General features: G+C 41.3%; 1 long non-coding RNA gene across 1 annotated transcript; it reads left to right on the forward strand.

Annotated features, from left to right (window-relative positions):
- Window positions 1–5,726: 5,726 nt before the first annotated feature.
- Window positions 5,727–8,317, forward strand: LOC127330164 (uncharacterized). Its single transcript, XR_007869151.2, has 3 exons — window positions 5,727–5,803; window positions 5,970–6,082; window positions 7,992–8,317. It is a non-coding gene; the product is annotated as an uncharacterized lncRNA (long non-coding RNA).
- The last annotated feature ends 5,074 nt before the right edge of the window (window positions 8,318–13,391 follow it).

The raw sequence follows: 13,391 nt of genomic DNA on the forward strand, positions 1-13,391 counted from the left end.
GCACCAAAATCACATAAAGCATTACAATCAAAGTCATTGACCTTCATCTTAATGATGGGCTCCCAACCATCCTCTAGCTTCCTAGGAATAGAAGCTTTGCGATTTAATTTCTCTTCTCTAGCTTTTATGAGAGCATTTGTAATATGTTTCGTGAAAGCCAAATTTATAGCACTAGCATTAGGACTCTTAGCAAGTTTTTGTAAGAACTTTATAACTTCAGAGATGTGGCAATCATCAAAATCCAAACCATTATAATCTAAAGCAATGGGATCATTATCCCCAATGTTGGAAAAAATTTCAGCAGCTTTATCACAGGCAGTTTCAGCAGTTTTAGAAGTTTCAGGCAGTTTTTCGCGCTTTGCATTAGAAGTGGAAACATTGCCAACACCAATTCTTTTACCATTAATAGTAGGAGGTGCAGCAACATGTGAAGCATTAGCATTGCTAGTGGTGGTAATTGTCCAAACTTTAGCTATATTATCTTCTTTAGCATTTTCTTCTTTCTCCCACCTAGCACGCAATTCGGCCATCAATCTTATATTCTCATTAATTCTAACTTGGATGGCATTTGCTGTAGTAACAATTTTATTATCTATATCCTCAGGTTTAGCAGCCATTTTATTAATTAAAGAAGATTGTGACGCAGACATGTATGAGATTCGGTTTTCAGCATTTGCAAGTTTAGTTTGCAACCCAGAGATCTCCATATTCAAATTTTCAAGTTGATTTCCTATATTCTTCAACAAGGTAGATTGTTCATTCATAGTTTTAGTAAACAATTTATTTTGCTCGTATTGGGATTGCATAAAGCTCTTAGTGGATCTTTCAATTTCTAACATCTTTTCTTCATTAGGTGAAACATATCTACCATAAGAGTTACCATTAGCAGGATATGGCATAGAGTTATTGTAATTGTTATTCTTAATGAAATTCACATCAACATATTCTTTTTGAGCAACCAATGAAGCTAACGGAACATTATTAGGATCAACATTAGTCCTACCATTCACAAGCATAGACATAATAGCATCAATCTTATCACTCAAGGAAGAGGTTTCTTCGACAGAATTTACCTTCTTACCTTGTGGAGCTCTTTCCGTGTGCCATTCAGAGTAATTAATCATCATATTATCAGGAAGCTTTGTTGCTTCGCCAAGAGTGATGGACATAAAGGTACCTCCAGCAGCTGAATCCAATAGGTTCCGTGAAGAAAAATTCAGTCCTGCATAAAAGGTTTGGATGATCATCCAAGTAGTCAGTCCATGGGTTGGGCAATTTTTAACCAAAGATTTCATTCTTTCCCATGCTTGTGCAACATGCTCATTATCCAATTGTTTAAAATTCATTATGCTACTTCTCAAAGATATAATTTTAGCAGGAGGATAATATCTACCAATAAAAGCATCCTTGCATTTAGTCCATGAATCAATACTATTCTTAGGCAGAGATAGCAACCAATCTTTAGCTCTTCCTCTTAATGAGAAAGGAAACAACTTTAATTTTATAATGTCACCATCTACATCCTTATACTTTTGCATTTCACATAATTCAACAAAATTATTAAGATCGGCAGCAGCCTCATCAGAACTAACACCAGAAAATTGCTCTCGCATAACAAGATTCAGCAAAGCAGGTTTAATTTCAAAGAATTCTGCTGTAGTAGCAGGTGGAGCAATAGGTGTGCATAAGAAATCATTATTATTTGTGGTTGTGAAGTCACACAACTTAGTATTTTCAGGAGTACCCATTTTAGCAATAGTAAATAAAGCAAACTAGATAAAGTAAATGCAAGTAACTAATTTTTTTGTGTTTTTGATATAGCAAACAAGACAGTAAATAAAGTAAAGCTAGCAACTATTTTTTATGTGTTTTGATTTAGTGCAGCAAACAAAGTAGTAAATAAAATAAAAGCAAGACAAAAACAAAGTAAAGAGATTGGAAGTGGAGACTCCCCTTGCAGCGTGTCTTGATCTCCCCGGCAACGGCGCCAGAAATTTAGCTTGACATGCGTACAACACGCGACCGTTGGGAACCCCAAGTGGAAGGTGTGATGCGTACAGCAGTAAGTTTCCCTCAGTTAGAAACCAAGGTTTATCGAACCAGTAGGAGTCAAGAAGCACGTTGAAGGTTGATGGCGGCGAGATGTAGTTCGGCGCAACACCAGGGATTCCGGCGCCAACGTGGAACCTGCACAACACAACCAAAGTACTTTGCCCCAACGAAACAGTGAGGTTGTCAATCTCACCGGCTTGCTATAACAAAGGATTAGATGTATAGTGTGGATGATGATTGTTTGCAGAAAACAGTAGAACAAGTATTGCAGTAGATTGTATTCGATGTAAAAGAATGGACCGGGGTCCACAGTTCACTAGAGGTGTCTCTCCCATAAGATAAATAGCATGTTGGGTGAACAAATTACAGTTGGGCAATTGACAAATAAAGAGGGCATGACCATGCACATACATGATATGATGAGTATTGTGAGATTTAATTGGGCATTACGACAAAGTACATAGACCGCTATCCAGCATGCATCTATGCCTAAAAAGTCCACCTTCAGGTTATCATCCCAACCCCTTCCAGTATTAAGTTGCAAACAACAGACAATTGCATTAAGTATGGTGTGTAATGTAATCAACAACTACATCCTCGGACATAGCATCGATGTTTTATCCCTAGTGGCAACAGCACATCCACAACCTTAGAACTTTCTGTCACTGTCCCAGATTTAATGGAGGCATGAACCCACTATCGAGCATAAATTCTCCCTCTTGGAGTTACTAGCAAAAACTTGGCCAGAGCCTCTACTAATAACGGAGAGCATGCAAGATCATAAACAACACATAGTTAATAGATTGATAATCAACATAACATAGTATTCTCTATCCATCGGATCCCAACAAACACAACATATAGCATTACAGATAGATGATCTTGATCATGTTAGGCAGCTCACAAGACCCGACAATGAAGCACAATTAGGAGAAGACGACCATCTAGCTACTGCTATGGACCCATAGTCCAGGGGTGAACTACTCACTCATCACTCCGGAGGCGACCATGGCGGTGAAGAGTCCTCCGGGAGATGATTCCCCTCTCCGGCAGGGTGCCGGAGGCGATCTCCTGAATCCCCCGAGATGGGATTGGCGGCGGCGGCGTCTCTGGAAGGTTTTCCGTATCGTGGCTCTCGGTACTGGGGGTTTCGCGACGAAGGCTTTAAGTAGGCGGAGGAGATAGGTCAGGGGGCCTGACAGGGGGCCCACACACTAGGTCGGCGCGGCCAAGGGCTAGGCCGCGCCGCCCTAGCGTCTGGCCACCTCGTGGCCCCACTTCGTGACTCCTTCGGTCTTCTGGAAGCTTCGTGTGAAAATAGGCCCCTGGGCGTTCATTTCGTCCAATTCCGAGAATATTTCCTTACTAGGATTTCTGAAACCAAAAACAGCAGAAAACAGCAACTAGCTTTTCGGCATCTCGTTAATAGGTTAGTGCCGGAAAATGCATAAATATGACATAAAGTATGCATAAAACATGTAGATATCATCAATAATGTGGCATGGAACATAAGAAATTATCGATACGTTGGAGACGTATCAGGCGGCTATCTCACAAATGGCCTACACTTGAAACCTTGTACACCACCATCTCCATCATCTCCTTGGCACGAAAACCTTCAAGTCACAAATACCATCATGGTGCATATCACCATCACCCTCTCCTTCCATCTCTATCTCTTTTACATTTTCATACACATTATCTAAGCCACCATCTTGGCATAAAATAATGTGGCTCCACTATGATCAACTTGTATGTTGGAAGCTCCCTTTTTATGATTCATTTTGGAGTGGCACATGAAGGAGCCGGCTATGCCATGCCATGGCACACATGTGCATCATACCTCTCCATCTCTCTCTCTCACACAATTACTCCACCTTGGGAAAACCTCTCTTTTCTTTGTCTCTTCCCAATGCCACTAATAATTTCAGCTTGGGTCAATTTTCCCTTCCCCAAGCCAGCCACCCATCTCCACCAATCAAAGAGGAGGCAGCCACCCCTCTCCCTCTATAAAAGGGGCTTGGCCGGCCACCTCCCCATCTTTTGCTTCTCATTTTTGGACACTCCACTCCTTCCTCCACTCTCTCACACCCTTCTCCTACCTCTTCCCCACGAGCTGAAGCTCCACCAAGGCTCCATGGCCGGCCATGGCCATGAGAGCACACCAAACCGCAGCTCTCCTTCTCTCTCAAGCTCCCCCTCCCCATGAGAGCATTCCTCTCACTCTCTTCTCCCCCAACCCTAGCTGGTTTCCTCTCCTCTTCTTCTTCCTCCATTGCTAAGATTGGATCTTGATGCAGGTGCATGTTGGTCCAAGCATGGAGAAGGTTGAGCAATCCTCAGATCTGGAGCTCTTGACCAAAGTTCGTCCAAAACCTTGCTGTAATTTCTGTAATCTTGCTGTTTCAGATTCTGGTACGAACTTGTAAAATCCGCCAAATCTCGTGTGCAGATCCAAATCGAGTGATTAAAAGTTACACAGATAGGTATTGAAAAGATCTACAACTTGGCGTTGGTCTCATCCTCAAATTCATTACGGATTTTCCGTGGTAAATAAAGTTCTGTAAACATGCAGAATCACTGTTTGTTAGATTTCTTCCGTTTTACAAAACCTTTTTGAGCAAACTCAACTGTAAGTGAAAGCCCTCCCCAGTACCTTCATATTGGCGTTTGTTTCACTTCAAATGACCTCCTGAAATTGAAGTGGTTCACAGATCAAGATCTGGTCAGATCTGATTTTGTCGAATTAGACCAGGAGCTTGGAAATGAATTTTTGAATGAAACCAATTGGGTAAGAACCACATATTCAATACCTTTCAGACGCAGCAGACCTCATATTTTTATGAGTTGTGTATGATTTTTGGTGAATTAAACTTGTTCTGTGTGTTTTGCAGACATGGCTGTTAGCTTTTAAATCACCAAAAATCCATATTTAATCCAAATTGAGTGATTCTAATTTGGTAGTACTACTGAATGTTTTCTTAATCATCTCAAACAAGTTTCAAACATTTATCTGTTGTGTAAATCCAGAGAGAAAGCAAATGGTGAAAACATGCAGTAATCTTGTCAATCCATTTGTGAGAGTTTCAGAAACAATTTGAACCCAAATCCAATTGTGTATGCATCTCTATTTAATTTCCTTTCAAATGCAAGTGGCCTCATATTTTTAGGATTTTTCTACGATTTATGGCTTACAGATCTTGTTTTTTGTACAGTCAGATTTAAAGAAATTCCTAAAATAGTAGAATTAACCTTTTTGGGTGATACCAGTTGGGTTAGTCTTGTATTAGTACTGGCTATCTAGGAAAAATATTATTAGTCTCTGTTCATACATATTTGTTGCTGTTAGTAATGTGTATGTGTGACATGCAATGTTGAAGCAAAACTTTTCGGTTTAATTAAAACCCTTGACTAACTCTTTTTAGTAGAGATGGGCAACCTTTGTTATATGCTTGCAAAACAAAACCTCTGCAATTTAACATTAGCTCTTTTGTTTTGCTTAAGTTTTCAAATGGTGGGGCATATCATTTGCTTCCTATTCTTGTGTAGTGTTATGTAAGCTTTATAAAATAGGGAGAATGATTGCCCGCTTTTCCAAAAATGTTTCAAAAATTAATGTGAATGTTTTTGATGCCAAACTAATGCACTTGTCATCTTTATGATGTTATCTACCAGGGGATATTTGGTTTATACCATGGTGATAACCGAGAGAGGCAATTGCTAAGTTGTGGTGCACTCATACCTTTACTAGGTAAATAAATGGGGTTTTCTAAATTAAAACTCTTAATTTTGTATTGTGGTATCTCTAAGTCCTTAGTATGTTATACCTTGGTTGCATGATTAGTTGTTGATTGTTGAATGTTGTCTAGTTGATGCAATGTGATTTATTGTGTTCCTTTTATATTTTCCGGCGATAGATGCGAACAATTCCGGAGAAGAAGAAGAAGTGGAATCGGACGAGGATTTTATTTATGTTGTTGGGATTCTTATATTGATGGAGTTGAAGAAGTCCAGGGACAAATAAGCCAAGGTGAGCCATCTTTGAACTCTGTTTGATGCCGTGTTGGATGTCATTTGTTGATGTCCCGAAGCGCCTTAATTCTATGTGTGGCATTCTTTCTATTTATGTCATCTATGTATGGTGTAATTGGGGTACTCCCTCATGGTGTTATCCCACCCTTTCTCACATGTTGGAGGGATGCATGGCATCATGGCCGTGTTGTCCCCTTTGGTCTTCTTGTATGCTCAACATGGGCATATCCTTTTCCAAGATAAAAGCTTGCTTCACATCCACCACTTTGATGATGTCTAGGGGTATCAAAGTCATGAATCTTGGTGTAATTCTCAACTTGAGAGAAGTATGCCTTGTACCCTTGTGAATGTTGGTTGGGTAGTGAACTTTCACCACCCAAGTTGTATCGTAGTACCACAAATCTGAAAGTTTGATCCACCCTATGTGTCTTTATACGTGCTTACCTTAAGCAAGTATAATCCCCTTTGAGCCACTCTCACATACTCCTCATGGCGTGATGATCCTCATCTCGGCCATGGTGTGTATTAGTTCCTTCTCATGAAACTATAGGTTGGGAACCCCTCAAGGTGTACCTTGTTGTAAATGTTTATGAAAACCTTGGGTGAGTTAACCCAAGTGTATGGTTTATAAAAGCAAAGGATCTTGATAAAGATGTTTGGCAAAGAGGTGTATGGAGGTTGGTTGAGCAACCATGGTGTTGTGGGAAATTGTAAATGGTTTGTAAAAAGGAGCACTGCGTATAAGTGTTCGCCGTCCCAACTTTTATTCGTGCAACCACATTATCCAAAGTGGGCACGGGCTTAGTCCGTAGTCTGTTGAAATTGGCATAAGCACCCTTCACAACTTTCTAGGGAGGGTCACGATGACCTCCGACGCCGGGTTGCGCTCTGAAGGAGGCAATACACTGTAGTTGTCTATAGCCGGACGATTACTGAGGGTCTTCTGTCGTGGCGCCGGAGATACGCTCAAAAGGAGGTATGCTGCCGGGGTGCCGGGAAGGGGTAAGCCCGCAGGGAAGGACTTGCGCCAAGGGATACGGGCAAAAGACTTTGACTGGTTATCCGAGTCTCGCATACTTTCGTATGACGATCCGGGGATGATCCCGGCGGATTTATCAGTTCTTGTGGGGAAAGTGCGCAAACTCTGCAGAGTCAAATCTATTCGAATAGCCGCGTCCGCGATCATGGACAAGTTGATATGGCCATACTTAACCGGGGCTTGAGTTTTGTTTTTGAACAAATGATTTGCAAAGGAAGTGTTGTGTTTATGTGTACCGGAAGGGTACGGAAAAAGGGCGTGTGTTGACCATATGGAGATGGTCGTGGAAAAATGGAGGCTAAGTGGGGAACTCTTTCCTAAATGTTTCTTGAAGAGGAACTCTTCTTCAACAAAGATATGGAGATGTCATAAGTATCTTTTGAAGTATCTTCTTCAATAAAGATATAGGTATGTCATAGGAATCTTCTAGCATTTCCATCAACTGAGATGGACTTATGCTACCTCATCTCCAATAAAGATATAGATATGTCATAGAACGTGCTAAGCGTCCCCATCAATTGAGATGGCGGCATGCTACCTTTCCTCCTAGAAGGTTAGCTAGTTGTCCCTAAAACACCATAGTGTCCGCATCACTTGAGATGCCGGCATGCTATATCCACAAGAGAAACTGACGCTCTTGTGCATGCTATATCCACGAGAGAAACTATGTCTCCTCCACATGCTATATCCACAAGAGAAACTGATTCTCTTCCCCCTGCTATTTCCACTAGTGAAATTAGCTCTTCCCTCTTGTCATCGTAGATTAGCACTTGTTATCTTGCACTCTTGCAAAGTACCTTTCTTGATGGTTTGCGAGTACAATTCCAAATGTACTCACGGCTTTGTCCCTGGCTATTTACTTGGCCAGACTTGGAGGAACACGATGGATGAAGAAGGAGTTGGCGACGTCTATGCGAGCTAGGAACGTCTTCCCAGTCAGTTGCCTGTAGGGTTATGGCAGATGACTTGGGTACTGCACTGCTGAAGTGATGATGCTACTCTGATGTTTAGTTAAGCCCTTCACGGCTATTATGTAAGTATTGGTCATGTGACCATGTTGTAATTTTCTTATTCCGCTTTGTAATGGATGGTGTAATTTGATATCAGTTCGGTTATGTGTTCACGGCGCACTGATCATGGGATCGTGAACTGTATACATAACAGGGAATTTCGGACAGCTAGTCCGGGGTCCCCACATAGCTCATGGGACAAATAGCCTAAAAACTATTGTGGTATTGAATATGTACTTATGCATTTTATCTCTTATTAAGTTGTTTGTTGTGCGATAACCATGTTCCTGGGGACGCCATCAACTACTCTTTGTTGAATATCATGTGAGTTGCTATGCATGTTCGTCTTGTCTGAAGTAAGGGCGATTTAGCATGAGTTGAATGGTTTGAGCATGCATATTGTTAGAGAAGAACATTGGGCCGCTAACTAAAGCCATGATCCATGGTGGAAGTTTCAGTTTTGGACAAATATCCTCAATCTCATATGAGAAAATTAATTGTTGTTGAATGCTTATGCATTAAAGAGGAGTCCATTATCTGTTGTCTATGTTGTCCCGGTATGGATGTCTAAGTTGAGAATAATCAAAAGTGAGAAATCCAATGCGAGCTTTCTCCTTAGACCTTTGTACAGGCGGCATAGAGGTACCCCTTTGTGACACTTGGTTAAAACATATGCATTGCGGTGATAATCCAGGTAATCCGAGCTAATTAGGACAAGGTGCGGGCACTATTAGTATACTATGCATGAGGCTTGCAACTTGTAGGATATAATTTACATGATACATATGCTTTATTACTACCGTTGACAAAATTATTTCTTGTTTTCAAAACCAAAGCTCTAGCACAAATATAGCAATCGATGCTTCCCTCTGCGAAGGGCCTTTCTTCTACTTTTATGTTGAGTCAGTTCACCTATTTCTCTCTATCTTAAGAAGCAAACACTTGTGTAAACTGTGCATTGATTCCTACATACTTGCATATTGCACTTGTTATATTACTTTGCATTGACAACTATCCATGAGATATACATGTTACAAGTTGAAAGCAACCGCTGAAACTTAATCTTCCTTTGTGTTGCTTCAATACCTTTACTTTGAATTTATTGCTTTATGAGTTAACTCTTATGCAAGACTTATTGATGCTTGTCTTGAAAGTACTATTCATGAAAAGTCTTTGCTATATGATTCAATTGTTTACTCATTGCATTAACATTGCTTTGATCGCTGCATTCATTACATGTGCTTACAATAGTATGATCAAGATTATGAAGGCATGTCACTTCAGAAATTATCTTTGTTATCGTTTACCTACTCGGGACGAGCAGGAACTAAGCTTGGGGATGCTGATACGTCTCCAACGTATCGATAATTTCTTATGTTCCATGCTACTTTATTGATGATACCTACATGTTTTATGCATACTTTATGTCATATTTATGCATTTTCCGGCACTAACCTATTAACAAGATGCCGAAGAGCCGCTTGTCAAGTTTTCTGCTGTTTTTGGTTTCAGAAATCCTAGTAAGGAAATATTCTCGGAATTGGACGAAATCAACGCCCAGGATCTTATTTTTCCACGAAGCTTCCAGAAGTCCGGAGAGGAAAGGAAGTGGGGCGACGAGGCCGCCACACACCAGGGCGGCGTGGCCCAAGCCCTGGCCGCGCCGGCCTGTGGTGTGGGCCCCTCGTGGCGCCCCTAAACCTACCTCTTCCGCCAACTTAAGCCTTCGTCGATAATAACTCCAGTACCGAGAGCCACGATACGGAAAACCTTCCAGAGACGCCGCCGCCGCCAATACCATCTCGAGGGATTCAGGAGATCGCCTCCGGCACCCTGCCGAAGAGGGGAATCATCTCCCGGAGGAGTCTTCACCGCCATGGTCGCCTCCGGAGTGATGAGTGAGTAGTTTACCCCTGGACTATGGGTCCATAGCAGTAGCTAGATGGTCGTCTTCTCCTAATTGTGCTATCATTGTTGGATCTTGTGAGCTGCCTAACATGATCAAGATCATCTATCTGTAATGCTACATGTTGTGTTTGTTGGGATCCGATGAATAAATGAATGCTATGTTATGTTGATTATCAATATCATCTATGTGTTGTTTATGATCTTGCAAGCTCTCCGTTGCTAGTAGAGGCTCTAGCCAAGTTTTTGCTTGTAACTCCAAGAGGGAGTATTTATGCTCGATAGTGGGTTCATGTCTCCATTAAATCTGGGGGAGTGATAGAAACCTCTAAGGTTGTGGATGTGCTGTTGCCACTAGGGATAAAACATCAATATTATGTCTAAGGATATATTCGTTGATTACATTACGCACCATACTTAATGCAATTGTCTGTTGTTTGCAACTTAATACTGGAGGGGGTTCGGATGATAACCTGAAGGTGGACTTTTTAGGCATAGATGCATGCTGGATAGCGGTCTATGTACTTTGTCGTAATGCCCAATTAAATCTCACAATACTCATCATAACATGTATGTGCATGGTCATGCCCTCTTTATTTGTCAATTGCCCAACTGTAATTTGTTCACCCAACATGCTTATTCTTATCGGAGAGACACCTCTAGTGAACTGTGGACCCCGGTCCATTCTTTTAATCGAATACACCCATCGCAATACTAGCTCTACTGTTCTCTGCAAACTTCATCATCCACACTATACATCTAATCCTTTGTTACAGCAAGCCGGTGAGATTGACAACCTCACTGTTACGTTGGGACAAAGTACTTTGGTTGTGTTGTGCAGGTTCCACATTGGCGCCGGAATCCCTGGTGTTGCGCTGCACTACACTCCGCCGCCATCAACCTTCAACGTGCTTCTTGGCTCCTACTGGTTCGATAAACCTTGGTTTCTTACTGAGGGAAAACTTGCCGCTGTACGCATCACACCTTCCTCTTGGGGTTCCCAACGGACGCGTGCTGTACGCGTATCATGCATCAAACGGAGATTCATCTTCAAATCTCCCATCAAACTGAGAGACCTCTTCAACTCTATGCTTCTGCAATTAGTACATCAACATATTAGACAAACATCTAAGGGATGCAACCTGAACAAATGCCGTTTTACATATTTACCTTCTCATCTGGCACAACACATGTCCCAGAGCTGAAACCCGTTTCCTGAAGCAAGCGCTTTTTCTCTCCTTCCCGTCCATCCATCTGCAACAAGTTAAATTTGAGTACAGAACCTTGCACAGCAATGCAAACTATTGATCGAAACAGCGGCAGCATCAATATAAATAATTAACTACATATGCCAGCACACATACAATGTGAGCAAGATCTGCTTCTCCCGCTGAAGGATCATTATATGGTTCACCATGATAAACCCACCTAACATATGTGCGGTCCATCCCAAAAATGTGTAAATGATCTTCCACTACATGGTGAGGCCTCTTCTCACCATTCATACATGTGCAGCGCGGGCAATACACGTCCAGGTTGTGACCTTCATGAGCTCTAATAAACCCCTTAAAGGGTTGAACACCATTTATATATGAAGGGGAACATAAGTGTCCATGCAGTATCCAAGTTCTGTCCATCTGTTTAATTATGAGATACAATGGTTGGTGATTAATTTTAGGCGAAGTAGGAAATGTATATCCATCGAGTACAAAACTATACTAGTACATGATTATGCATTTCAGCAATCATGTCGAGTACAAAACAAAAATTGCCCATGGACATTTTAGCAAACAGATCGTGTACAAAACTCTGCCATGGCATTTCAGCAAATTAACAGATCGAGTGCAGAACTGACTCTATATGCCCATTCAAATGAACAAATTGATCGAGGACAAATCGAGCGGAAAACTATAAAGTGCCAATTAGTTCGAGCATACTGACGATTTTTTTAAGCAGCATCAAGAAAATATAAATCGTTAGGCCGTCTTGCCCGATGCATGATTGAGCTAGAGATAGCAGCCCTACCATGGATCAACTTGACCGCCGGTGCGTCTCGAGAAGAACGACGGGGAGGGGAAGCTTCTTCTTCGCACGGACGGGACGGGGAGGGGAAGGTCTTCGCACGGACGGGGATAAGTTGTGTAGCGGTGGGTGGGGGGTCATGCGTCCGGGCCGCCCGGTAGGTGGTGTTTAATGGAGTTGCGTGTGTAATTTGCCGTGCACAAGGTTGAGGAATAGGTGGTTCCCTTTGCTGCGCGCACAATTCAAACTATCCCGCCCATGTAGTTTAAATTCGCCCTATTTTTGTTAAATCGACATAAAGTCATGTGAGTGGGTGGAAATTAGCAAAGTTGCTTGAAAAATAGTAAAACTCTGGAATTATCCTTTAAATATGCTCTACTTCGTGTGAAAATCGGGGTGTGGAGGCATGTTGAGCTGTTTTATTTGTACTTTCTTCATTAAAATTCCCATTTTATGCACTTTGGATGGAAAGAAATCATTTGTACATAAATTTTGACAACGCCATTTGCAAACATTAATTGTTTTACATCCAAGATGCACCCATCCACCAAATATGGGGCAAAAGTTTATCACAATCTAGATATATATGTATAATTAGTGAGGGACCCCTTTTGATTTTGTGCAATTTCCACTAATTAGCTAGAGAGAAGGGGTCAATTAATTAAGCCATGTTAGGGGGTATGTGTTTTAGATTAGGGTTGTGTGGATTCAAATACAACTTCTTTATTCTTGATGCGCAATTAAGGGTCGTCGTTGGCCTATAGCTACAACTTTTTTATTAGTGTGCTACACAATTAATCAAAACTCTAGCTAGATCGATCGAGTGTGCACAGACATGCACTATTAGAGGCACCTGCCTTTGCGCGTAAAGTGCAAGCATAATGTGTGTCGTTGCACTGGCTACACCAATCGATAAAGAGAGAGATAGAGATGAGAGATTATTGAAATCGCCAAGAATGTTCAAATATATATATATATATATATGCATGCATGGTAGGCCATGCATGCATGCACATTAATTATATATATATATATTGTGAGGCAACTTAATCAAATGTACGTGTTTTTCATTCGAAAACTTGTCAAAATTCAAGTTAATTAATTTATCAGCGCTAATTAGTTGGTCGCCTGCTTGATGCACAATTAAGTTTCGTTGGCCTATATATATATGTAGGGTTTAATTAGGGTTTAGTGTTTAGTGTTTAGGGTGTTTAGGGTGTACGTTTAGGGTTTAGGGTTTAGGGTTTAGGGTTTAGGGTTTAGGGTGTTTAGGGATTAGGGATTAGGGTTTTAGGGTTGTATGGTTTAAGGTTTAGGGATCATCGATCGAG

This window comes from Lolium perenne, chromosome 2 (assembly GCF_019359855.2).
Source record: "Lolium perenne isolate Kyuss_39 chromosome 2, Kyuss_2.0, whole genome shotgun sequence".
NCBI lineage: Eukaryota > Viridiplantae > Streptophyta > Magnoliopsida > Poales > Poaceae > Lolium > Lolium perenne.